The following is a 12,933-nucleotide window of genomic DNA, read 5'->3' on the forward strand; positions in this document are numbered from 1 at the left end:
ATTAATGGAGTCCAAGGTAGGTGATAAACATTATTTCTCTGTGTGTCTGGACGTTTCTGGAAGAGATTAACATTTGAATTGGTAGATGAGCAAAGACCATCATTGCATGCATGTCAGCATCATCCAATCTGTTGGTGGCCTGAACAGAACAATAAGCAGAGAAAGAACAGATTTGCTGTTTGCTTGTTCAGGTACATCTACCTTTTCTTGCCCTTGGGCATGACTGCAGTGGTTCTCAGGCCTTTGTGTTTGACTTTTCTGGGCCTCCAGTTTACAGATGGCAGATCATGGAGCTTCTCTGGCTCCATGATTACATGAACCAATCCCTCATAATAAACCTCTTTCTATACATCTCTAGATGCAAACATTTCTAAAAGTATTAGGAAAATTTTATGAAATGGATGTTTCATATTTCCAATAAGTAAAATAATAAAGAATTGTAAATAAGTATATAGAAAATACAAAATTATAACCTCTGCTTTATAAAGACAGCAAGTATTTCATACACACAGAGGAATATGCTCATTTTTTCAACAAGCTTTGACCATTTGCCAGTATTGTTCATGACAAAGAAAATATCAGATTTATATTGGACAAAAATAGAGTTATGATAATATAGTTAATGAGGATCTCTAGTAACATTCTATATTCACAACATGTCAGAAAATATGTTAAAGCCTTCATGTATATTGTTTCATTGATTCCTAATAACAATGCTATGAAGTTTAGGCAGTTATATTTCCAGCTTACATCTCCAGCTTACATATAAGGATCTTAGATTTAGTATTTTTCCCAAGGTTACATGGCTAGTCAGATCAGTATGTATGAGTCCACTGGTGAGTTTGCTGAGCCCCAGGCACAGAGCTTCTGATTCACTGAGTCTGGTTCAGGGTCCTATAATTTGCATTTCCAATGGTTCTTAGTTGATGCTGTTGCTGATGATGCTGGTCAAATGCCCTACACGTGGAGAAGTATTGGGCCAGGTGATGCTAAGGACAATTTATTTGTCACTATACTTCTTTGAAAAAAGGAGACATCACAAAGACCATGTTCTGACAAAAATGCAATAAATTTAGAAATTTGTAATTAGCAATGCTAAAAAAACAATGCCTGAAAATTTAATTAAAAATAAAAAGCAATCATTCCCAAGTTAATCAATTTAATGCATTTCCAATTAAAATTCCAATTGGATTTTTTTTTCTTTGAACTTGACAAAATGATTCTAAACTTCATGTGAATGAATAATAGAAAATAATAACCAAGACAAATTAGAAAAAGAAGAGTATTAAGGGGAACTTGCCTCACTATATAATAAAACATTATAGATTTCTAGCACAAGATTGCATACCCAGTAGGTTCTCACTTCTCATTTCTCTAAAATCCCCACTGAAATACTGAAACGAATCTTTAAGGTATGACAAGGAATAAACCAATAATATTGATGAGGCAGGGCAACAGCAAGTATGAGAGAGCACAGAACTTTGGGGAAGATGAAAGTGAATGGGAACATGTTAGCAGACAAAATGAGAGGAATGAAATTGACATGACCTGGTAGAATCCAGGTAGGGCTGTGGACCACATGGAATATGGTCTGCCTTTCAGAATCCTGCATGGAGGGTCTTCGGGCTCAGTGGAGGAACACATGCTAGACAGCAGGTGTAAAAGATGGGGCTGACAAAAAAAAAAAAAAGGGCAGCCCAACATGTGTCCCTAAACACAACAATGGAATGTTATTCTCAACAGAAATTAAGTGAATAACTGAAGACACTTAGAGTGATGATGTTGAAATCTTGGAGTAAATCCTTCCTTTCTGACATTTGGGGACCCTTAACCTTAGATTCAGTATCATGTCATTTGGGGGAAATTAGAAGAAAGTTATCAAGAGAAATTAAATAGCCCAACAGATAAAAACATCTAATGCTAATATATAAGGTTTCTCTTGGAGAAGGAAGTGGCAACCCATTCCAGTATTATTGCCTGGGAAATCCCATGGACAGAGGAGCCTTGTAGGCTACAATCCATAGGGTTGCGAGAGTCAGACATGACATGGTGACTAAACCACCACGGCCACCACAAGGTCTTTTTAGCATAAGAAAAACCCCAAAGGAGAATAAAAGCTCTAGGAAAATAAGGGTACAAAGCAAAAAACTGTGGCACCCAAGAGACCATCTAAGACACATCTTAGGCCAGCCTTTTAAGCTGGCCTAGAGAAAACCCAGCCTGGTAGACCAAGAATACTGAGGCAAAGGCAATTTGGAAAAAAAAAAAGGTAATTGATAGAATAACTGATGTAGTGGTATCTCAGTCCATTCAACCTCCTAGAAGGAAATACCATGGACTGGGTGGCTTATAAACAAGAGAAATTAATTTCTCATATACTGGAGGCTAAAAAATACAAGATCAAATCAGCAGAAGATTCAGGGTCTGGTGAGAGCCCACTTCCTGGCTCGAGGATGGAGAGGCTAGAGAAAGGTAATATAAAAGAATTAAATTTCTACTCCAAAAATCAGGAGATTGTTTATAATGTCGAAAATAATACATAAAAATGGTAATTGTGTGTTCTTTGAGACTGGGAGCTTACAAGAAACATGCCACCCCAAAAAAACTAAAATTGGTTACATTTGGAGAGCAAAACTGGGGAATTAAGGAGGATAGGCCAGGGCAGGTGACATTTATTATAAACATTATTCCTTTTTTTTAAGGAGATACTTTATAGACAGCTTTGTTTATTTAGTGTTTTAATATAAAGTTTTATTTTATTAAAAATAAGTTTTGATTTTTATTAGGATCAGGTAAATTTTTATTTCTGTTGTTCAGTTGCAAAGTCGTGTCCAACTCTTTGCAACCCCATGAACTGCAGCATGCCAGCCTCCCTGTCCTTCACCATCTCCTGGAGCTTGCTCAAACTCATGTCCATTGAGTCAGTGATGCCATCCAACCATCTCATTCTCTGGCACCCCGTTCTCCCTTTGCCTTCTATCTTTCCCAGCATTAGAGTCTTTTCCAAAGAGTTGGCACTTCACATCACATGGGCAGAGTACTGGAGCTTCAGCATCAGCCCTTTCAATGAATATTCAGGGTTGATTTGCTTTAGGATCGACTGGTTTGATCTCTTTGCAGTTAAAGGGACTCTCAAAAGTCTTCTCTAGGGCCACATTTCGAAAGCATCAGTTCTTCGGCGTTCAACCTTGTTTATGATCCAACTCTCACACCCATACATGACTACTGGAAAAAACGTAGCTTTGACTATATAGACCTTTGTCGATAAAGTGATGTCTCTGCTTCTTAATACACTGTCTAGGTTTGTCCTTTTTTCTTCCAAGGAGCAAGCATCTTTTAATTTCATGGCTGCAGTCACCACCTGCAGTGATTTTGGAACCCAGGAAAATAAAATCTGCCAGTTTCCACTTTTTCTGCATCTATTTGCCATGAAGTGATGGCCAGATGCTATGGTCTTAGTTTTTTGAATGTTGAGTTTTAAGCCACCCTTTTCACTCTCCTCTTTCACTTTCATCAAGAGGCTCTTTAGTTCCTCTTCATTTTCTGCCTTTAAAGTGGTATCATCTGCATATCTGAGGCTGTTGGTATTTCTCTTGGCAATCTTGATTCCAGCTTGTGCTTCATCCAGCCCAGCATTTCACATGATGTACTCTGCATATAAGTTAAATAAACAGGATGACAATATACAGTCTTGACGTACTCCTTTCCCAATTTTACATATAGTAATATGTGTAACTTTATAAGAGGCTATCAGAATGTTTTCCAAAATGGTTGTACCACTTTAACTCCTGTTGACAAAGTAAAAGGTATTAGTTTCCCCAGATTCTTGCCAAGATATGATACGATTAGACTTTTCAAATGATACTGGGCTTCTCAGATGGCACTAGCGGTAAAGAACCCACCTGCCAATGCAGGAGACATGAGAGATGCAGGTTCAGTCCCTGGGGTGGGAAGATCCCTTGGAGAAGGGCATGGCAACTCACTCTAGTATTCTTGCCTGGAGAATCCCTAGGACAGAGGAATCTGGCAAGCTATAGTCCATAGGATCACAAAGAGTCGAACACCATTGAAGTGATGTAGCATACTCACAAGCACACGTATATATTAAGTATGTATTACCATCTCATTGTGATTTTTAACTTGAATTATCCTGAAGACTGATGGTGCCGAGAATATTTTCATGTGCTTATGATTATCTTATATCTTCTTTTGTTTATGCAAATTGTTACCCACCCACTTCACCACCCTCCCCCCACCCCCCGCCCTTTACTGGATTGATTTTCTTCTAACCTAGTGAGTTGTTCTTTATATATTCTGCACAAAATTTCTTTTATAGATTTATTTTGCAAACTGTCTTCCAATCTGTGACTTGTCTTTGAATACTTTAGTGCTATCTTTTGGAAGATAGACTTATACATTTTCAATTGTTGGTTTTATTTTCTTGTAGTTACTCCCCTATCACACCTTCAGAAGGTAGCCCCTATATTTTCTTCCAATAGTTTTATAGTTTTAGCTTTTAAGTTTAAATTTATGAAATATTTCAAGTAAATTCTTATAAATTGTGTGAAATCAAGCTCAAGATTCATTATTTACCAGAGGATATTCAGTTGTCCTAGGACCATTTGGTCAACAATCTCATATTTATTTTTTCCAGACTCTACATTGATCCATTGATCTATATAGTAGCCCTTAGGCAAAAGCAAAGTTTTGATCAATGTAGCTTTTTAATAAACTTGAAATCAGATAGGGTAGGTCTTCCAAATTTGTTCTATTTTTTTTTTAAGTTTTTTGGCTGTTGTTTATTCTTTGTACAGCACATAAATTATAGAACCAGCATATCAGTTTATGAAAAAAAAAAAACTTTCTGAGATTTTGATTAGAATTATGTTGAGCCTATAAATAAATCTGGAGAGAATTTTTAAAAGTCTTCTTTGACATCTTTTTGTGATGTCGTATGGTTCTTGGTGTACTGGCTTTGCACATATTTTGTTAATTTGATCCTTAATTATTTGCTCCTTTCAATGCTTTTAGTAAATATCATTTTTAAAGTTTACTTTCCAATAGTTCTTTGCACAAATATAGAAATCCAGTTGATGTTTATATTGACTTTGTATCCTGAGACCTATTTAAATTCTTATTGGATTTTGGTATACCTAGGGCTGTCTAAATAAGCAATCATATCATCTGTGAATAAAGACAGCTTACTTGTTCCTTTATAATGTGCATGTCTTTCTTTGGCTTGCTTTATTGCACTGATTAGCACTTTCTGTACAATGTAAAATTCAAGTGGTGAGAACAGACTTAATTTGTCTTCATCCTAGGGAGTGAACCATTCAGATTCACTGTTAAGTCTGTCACCTGTAGATTTTATCAGATAGGGGAAACTCCTTTCTAATCCTACTTTACCAAGAGCTTTTAGAATGAATATCTGTTGAAATTTGTCAAATGTTTTTTTTTTTTTCTGTATCTATTAAAAAGATCATTTTTTATCTCTTTTATTCCATTAATATTGAATTATGTTGTTTGATTTTTAAATATTAAATTAGCATTATACTCACAGAACAAACTTCATTTTGTTAAATGTAATATCCTTTATCTATTTTGCTTTGTCTTTCCATCACCTATGATTTCTGCTTTTAAATTTTTATTTTTGAAGTCTCTAACAATTACATATCACAGAGACATTGAATTCCTACACATTTATAATATTGCAATATTTTTATTTTATATATAAATTAGTTTGTAATCCACTTTTGTATTTGGTGTTACAGAGTGATCCAGGGTTGTCATTCTCCACTACATAAATGAGTTTTCTGAAATGAGTTCAAGAATTTTTGCTCCTCCCTATTGATTGTTTTGCCAACTTTATTGTACATTATGCTTCCAAATATATGCATCTGTTATTTATTATGTTTCACTGAAACATTTTTTAGTCCTTATAAGAAACCAATACTGCTTTGTTTCACTATTTTACTATAGCTTTTATTTTTTCTTCCTCTCTTGTGTGATTAGGTACTCCCTCTCACAAACCTTAATTTTGTTTTATGAACTTACGAGTTCTTCTTGGACCTTTGTTCTTTGATGTATATTTTATATTAAGTTTACTGAGTTAAACAGTAAGTCTAACCAAATATTTTAGTGGAATCACACTTTAATTATAGACTAAATTGAGACATAGTTTACATACAAATATTTAATTATCCAAGAATATGGATTTTTCATTTTCTCAAGTTAACTTCTGCGTGCTTTCTTCACATTCTGAACTTTTTAAATAAGAGGTGCTACTTTTATTAATTCTTATGGTTAATATTGATTTTTTGTGAATTGCATTTTACTTTTTACTTATAATTTCTAGGTGATCATTGCAGATGTCAAATTTTTACTACTTTATCTAGTTAAGAAGCTACTTTGTTAAAATTAAAATTTAAAGTTTATCATATATGTATGTATATGGTAAACATTGCTGGACTTTCTAAAAAACATCAATAGTCTTATTGATTTTTCAGAATGACAAGCATCTTATCTGAAAATGAGGACAATTTTAACTTTCCCCTGATTTCCTTCCAATAAATTCATTTAAATCTTTTCATTTTCCTCAGGAATTCTTTCACCTACTTTTTCCATGCTTTAATATATTTAATTCATATCATTAGTTATGAATAGCTTTTAAATTCCATTTTTACTTATACTGTAATATATTATTTAAAGGTGTGCCTGAGAATGTGTGTGTGCACATGTGTTTACAGATGTCTGGGTATTTTGTTTTCCAGATGTATAGATTTTTATTAGGCCAACAATCTGAGATAATTACTTTTAAGTTTATGTCAGAAAACTCAGAGTGAATGACATTAACTTCTAAAAATTTCTTTAGATTTGAGTGAGAAAAGAGGTGGACTGTCCTGGTTTTTCTGTTTCCTTCCTCACATCTGGTCTTTACGTTTTTACTACTGTGTGCCTTGAGAGGTTCACCTCTGTGGACTAAGTCACTCAAGATACCTGGCTTCCAGTTTCTGTTTAGGTTTGTCAGATGGGACATATTAGCAAAAGCCTAGAGTGAAGTTGCAGAAAGAAGTAAGAGTGTTTATCCCCCATTTCTTCCCGCTTTGCTATGGTTGTAATGTTTTCACTCTTCTAGGGCCACAACTTCTGAATAGCTTCCCCTTAACATCACTCATCATTGGTGACGAGACACACCATTTTCTCTTACCGATTCCTCAGGCTAAGGGCATTAATTCCTGCCTGCGGTTGTTGGTGCCTGGGTGGCTCACCAACCATTGTTGATGTCCCTACATTTGTCCAAATGCCTGCAAAAAAAATTATCCTTTCTTTCAGGTAAATCCTTTTTGAGTGTGACATGCATTTTCTCTCAAAACTCATCCTGATCCATACTCAACAAGAAATGTCAAATAAAAACATGATGGAACATTTAGAACCATCAGACATTTGATTAAAAACAACAGAAAGGAGTAGTGAAAATTCCATTTCAACATGCCATCCCATTAAGCCTTCTCTACACACATCAGATCAAAACCATCTATAAGAAAAAGAAATGCAAAAAGGCAAAACAGTTGTCTAAGGAGGCGTTAAAAATAGCTGAGAAAGCAGAGAAGTGGAAGACAAAGAGAAAAAGGAAAGATATTTGCATCTGAATGCAGAGTTCAAAAGAAGAGCAAGGAGAGATTGAAAAAAAAAAAAAAAAAACACCTTCTTCAGTGATCAGTGCAAAGAAATAGAGGAAAACAATAGAATGGGAAAGACTAGAAATTTCTTCAAGAAAATTAGAGATACCAAAGAAACATTTCATGCAAAGATGGGCACAATAAGGACAGAAATGGTATGGACCTAACAGAAGCAGAAGATACTAAGAAGAGGTGGCAAGAATACACAGAAGAACTATACAAAACAGATCTTAATGACCCAGATAACCATGAGGGTGTGATCACTCACCTAGAGCCAGACATCCTGGAACATGAAGCCAAGTGGCCCTCAGGACACATCTCAATGGACAAAGCTAGTGGAGATGATGGAATTCCAGCTGAGCTATTTCAAATCCTGAAAGATGGTGCTGTGGAAGTGCTGCACTCAATATGCCAGCAAATTTGGAAAACTCAGCAGTGGCCGCATGACTGGAAAAGGTCAGTTTCCATTCCAATCCCAAAGAAAGGCAATGACAAAGAATGTTCAAACTACCCCACAACTGCACTCATCACACACGCTAACAAAGTAGTGCTCAAAATTCTCCAAGTGAGTCTTCAACAGTTCGTGAACTGACAAGTTTCAGATGATCAAGCTGGATTTACAAAAGGCAGAGGAACCAGAAATCAAATTACCAACAAACATCGGATCATAGGAAAAGCAAGAGAAATCCAGAAAGACATCTACCTCTGTTCTATTGACTACACCAAAGCCTTTGACTATGTGGATCACAACAAGCTGTGGAAAATTCTTCAAGAGATGGGATACCAGACCACCTGATCTGCTCCTAAGAAACCTGTATGCAGGTCAAGAAGCAACAGTTAGAACTGGACATGGAACAATAGACTGGTTTCAAATCGGGAAAGGAATACTCCAAGGCTGTATATTGTCACCCTGCTTATTTAACTTATATGCAGAGTGCATCTTACAAAATGATGGATTGGAGGAAGCACAAGCTGGAATCAAGATTGCCAGGAGAAATATCAATAACCTCAGATATGCACCCTTATGGCAGAAAGAAGAGAGCAACTAAAGAGACTCTTGATGAAGGAGAAAGAGGAGAGTGAAAAAGCTGGCTTAAAATCCAACATTCAAAAAACAAAGATCATGGCATCTGGTACCATCACTTTATGGCAAATAGATGAGGAAACAATGGAAACAGTGATTTGAGGGCTCCAAAATCACTGGATATGGTGACTGCAGCCATGAAATTAAAAGATGCTTGCTCCTTGAAAGAAAAGCTATGACCAACCTAGACACCTTATTTAAAAGCAGAGACATTACTTTACCAACAAAGGTCCATCTAGTCAAAGCTATGGTTTTTCTACTTGTCATATATGGATGTGAGAGTTGGACCATAAAGAAAGCTGAACACTGAAGAATTGATGCTTTTGAACTGTGGTGTTGGAGAATACTCTTGAGAGTCCCTTGGACTGCATGGAAAGCCAACTAGTACATCCTAAAGGAAATCAGTACTGAATACTCATTGAAAGGACTGATGTTGAAGCTGAAGCTCCAGTAATTTGGCCACCTGATGTGAAGAACTGACTCGTTGGAAAAGACCCTGATGCTGGGAAAGATTGAAGGCAGGAGGAGAAGGAGATGACAGAGGATGAAATGGTTGGATGGCATCCCCAACTTGATGGATATGAGTTTAAGTAAGCTCCAGGAGTTGGTGATGGATAGGGAAGCCTGGCATGCTGCAGTCCATGGGGTTGCAAAGAATCAGACAGGACTGAGCAACTGAACTGAACTGAATGAAGGATGTGCTTCCTATCTTTATGTATTTGCCTGATTTATCCCTTTGCATCTCATTTGGCAAGATCCTGAAATTCTTTTGGTCCATGTATTTCCTCTTTTATTTCTCTTTTCAGAATTTAACTTCTTAAATAGCTCAGTTGGTAAAGAACCTGACTGCAAAGCAGAAGACCCTGGTTTGATTCCTGGGTCAGGAAGATCCCCTGGAGAAGGGATAGGCTACCCACCCCAGTATTCTTGGGCTTCCCTTGTGGCTCTGCTGGTAAAGAATCCATCTGCAATGCAGGAGACTTGGGTCCTATCCCTGGGTTGGGAATATCCCCTGGAGAAGGGAAAGGCTACACACTCCAGTATTCTGGCTTGGAGAATTCCACAGACTGTATAGTCCATGGGGTTGCAAAGAGTCAGACATGACTGAATGACTTTGAATTAAGATACTGTAAGAGATGGAAAGTGTTGGAGTAGGGCTCTGGCAGGAAAAAAAAGAAAAACAGAAACATCTGTATATAAATCAACTGTTCCTCATAATTGCACCACTTTTTAAACATTTCCTTCACCATGTAAAGGAAACCTAGATCATTCAGATTATGAGAAGATCTCTTTCCAAATGGACATAAAAATTCAAGTTCTCACAGTCATCTTTGTTTGCTCAAATATTTTCTTCCAAGATTACACATAATACTTTCCCCTTAGTCAATAAATTTACTCAGCATATGAGTTGATGTGGTTTCTACTTCAACTAAGAAATGTGTATATCCAAATCTTACATCTAATTTTTATCCATGCTTTGTCCATAGTTGATAAATGAAAGGTTTCGTGTAAGACCGCCTTTAAAGCTTATGATTCTTTGTCATGCCCTCCAAGCTTTGAGGTGAGTGGTTAAATCCTTAAGCTTCTTTCTTGTATTCTTTTTGTAGCTTTTTAGAACAGTTCAAATCAGTTACCCCGCCATTACACACATCCTATGTAATTACCACTGTCACCATGGTAATTAAGTACCTCAACCTGTTGGTCTCCCTTTACTGTGCCTTCCACCATTCATTATCTCTTCACCAGTGATCATTTCAATAAGTGTAAGCAGAGATTACATAGATTATCATTGCCCTCAGGGAGATGAATTGTGTTTATAAATATGAGCAATTTTGTTCTAGAATTCCATTATTTAATATATAGGGGTATGATTTCAGTTCAGTTCAGTTCAGTGCATTTCAGTCACTCAGTCATGTCCGACTCTTTGTGACCCCATGGACTGCAGCACACCAGGCCTCCCTGTCCACCACCAACTGCCAGAGTTTACTCAAACTCATGTCCATTGAGTCAGTGATGCCATCCAACCATCTCATCCTCTGTTGTCCCCTTCTCCTCCCACCTTCATCTTTCCCAGCATCAGGGTCTTTTCCAATGAGTCAGTTCTTTGCATCAGGTGGCCAAAGTATTGGAGTTTCAGCTTCAGCATCAGTCCTTCCAACGAATATTCAGGACTGATTTCCTTTAGGATGCACTGGTTGGATCTCCTTGAAGTCCAAGGGACTCTCAAGAGTCTTCTCCAACACCACAGTTCAAAAGTATCAATTCTTTGGTGCTCAGCTTTCTTTATAGTCCAAGTCTCATATCCATACATGACTATTGGGTACTAATAATTCTTATTAGTTAGAGTCCCTCCAAAAAAGAGATGCTGTGACTCTTTCTCATTGATATGATATCAGTTTGCTTCCACAGAAAGTCCTTTCTTTTCAGTTTTCTTCATGGATAAATATTCAATTACACATTTTCTTTCATTTCTATGAAGTCCATATTTAACAGGTATTTTTCAATATATTCTCAACCTGCCATCTAGATACAGATGTTCTAATTGCTACTAATATTCTAATAAATTTGCAATATAGTGAAAAGTCTTTAATTGGGAAATGGGAATCCTATAATAGGGAGGACTCGTAAACTGTTCAACGTCTCACTTTTCTTCACTTGCTTATATATGCAGTTCATGTTTATGGGGGAGTATATCTATCTAGAGGAAAAGTATTGGCTCAACATACGATTTGGATGAATGAATAAAGAAGATGTGGTATGTTTATATGCGTGTGTGTGTGTATGTATACACACACAATGGAATATTACTCAGCCATAAAAAGGAGGAAATGTTGCCATTTTCAGCAACATGGATAGACTCGGAAGGTATAATGCTAAGTGAAATAAGTCAGACAGAGAAAGACAAATACTATGTGATATCACTTATGTGTGTGGTATCAAAAATACAACAAAGTGTAAATATGAAAGTGTTAGTTGTTCAGTCAAGTCCACGAATACTGGAGTGGGTTTCCATTTCCTCCTCCAGGGTATCTTCCTGACCCAGGGATCACCCTTATCCATTTCAGATCTGTAACACTGATAGCCTGTTTTTGATTGATAGAGTGTTTCTTACAGTCATGACATTAATCCTAAAATACATAAATTATGACATGGCTACACAAAACACTCAGCCATAAAACCTGAAGGTAGATATTAACAACAGGCAAATCAAAGGATATTCCATCAGTGTGGGTCACATTGTCCGAATAGGTTCAAACCATTCTGTGCTGCAAAAGACAATCTCACCTTACAATACTTCATATCTGGTAGAGTCTAGAGCTGCAGTCCTCCTACACTGTGGAATCCCACAAGTGGCCAATGCATTATGACTTTCCAGTGAGCACACTCCCTTGAGTTGCCTTAATCCTAACTATCCTTCAAGACCCGATTCAAAACTCTTTTTCTCTCATGCATTCATCTCTGACTAGTACACAACAACCATCTTGTCCTTTTCCTTATGCCCAATTTTTCTCCTGCTTCATTCCTTTAGTATGCCAACCCTATAAAATTCCCACCATTTTTGTACATTTTGACATCAGTGTGCTTTCATCATAAACTTCTGAGGAGCAGATATGGCTGACATGATGGTGTGTGCATTACAAGCACACAAATGTGTGGTGAAGAACTGATGGATAGCTATTTCCCTCTCTTACCTTTTTGTTTGTTGATAGTAGCATCTTCTACTCCAGATTTTCTTGGACAATAGGTTATTTTCCCCAAAATATTCTCATAAAGTAAATATTTATTTATGTATAACTTTAGTACAGTGTGGTGGCTGAGACGGTAAAGCATCTGCCTACAATGCAGGAGACCCGGGTTTGATCCCCAGGTCGGGAAGATTCTCTGGAGAAGGAAATGTCAACCCACTCCAGTACTCTTGCCTGGAAAATCCCATGAATGGAGGAGCATGATAGGCTACAGTCCGTGGGGTCTCAAAGAGTTGGATGTGACTGAGCAACTTCACTTTCACTTAATACAGTGTATGGCTTTATGCTTTTATATAATTTACCACTTATTTGCCAGTTATAAATCTTATTTTCTTTACTTCATATTTCAGAAGATATCTTGAAACAAACTCATCCTTTCTCCTATTTTACCCTTTCCAGTTGGCCCCAACTCTTGCTCATAGCA

The sequence above is a fragment of the Bos taurus genome, chromosome 24, assembly GCF_002263795.3.
Source record: "Bos taurus isolate L1 Dominette 01449 registration number 42190680 breed Hereford chromosome 24, ARS-UCD2.0, whole genome shotgun sequence".
Taxonomy (NCBI): Eukaryota; Metazoa; Chordata; class Mammalia; order Artiodactyla; family Bovidae; genus Bos; species Bos taurus.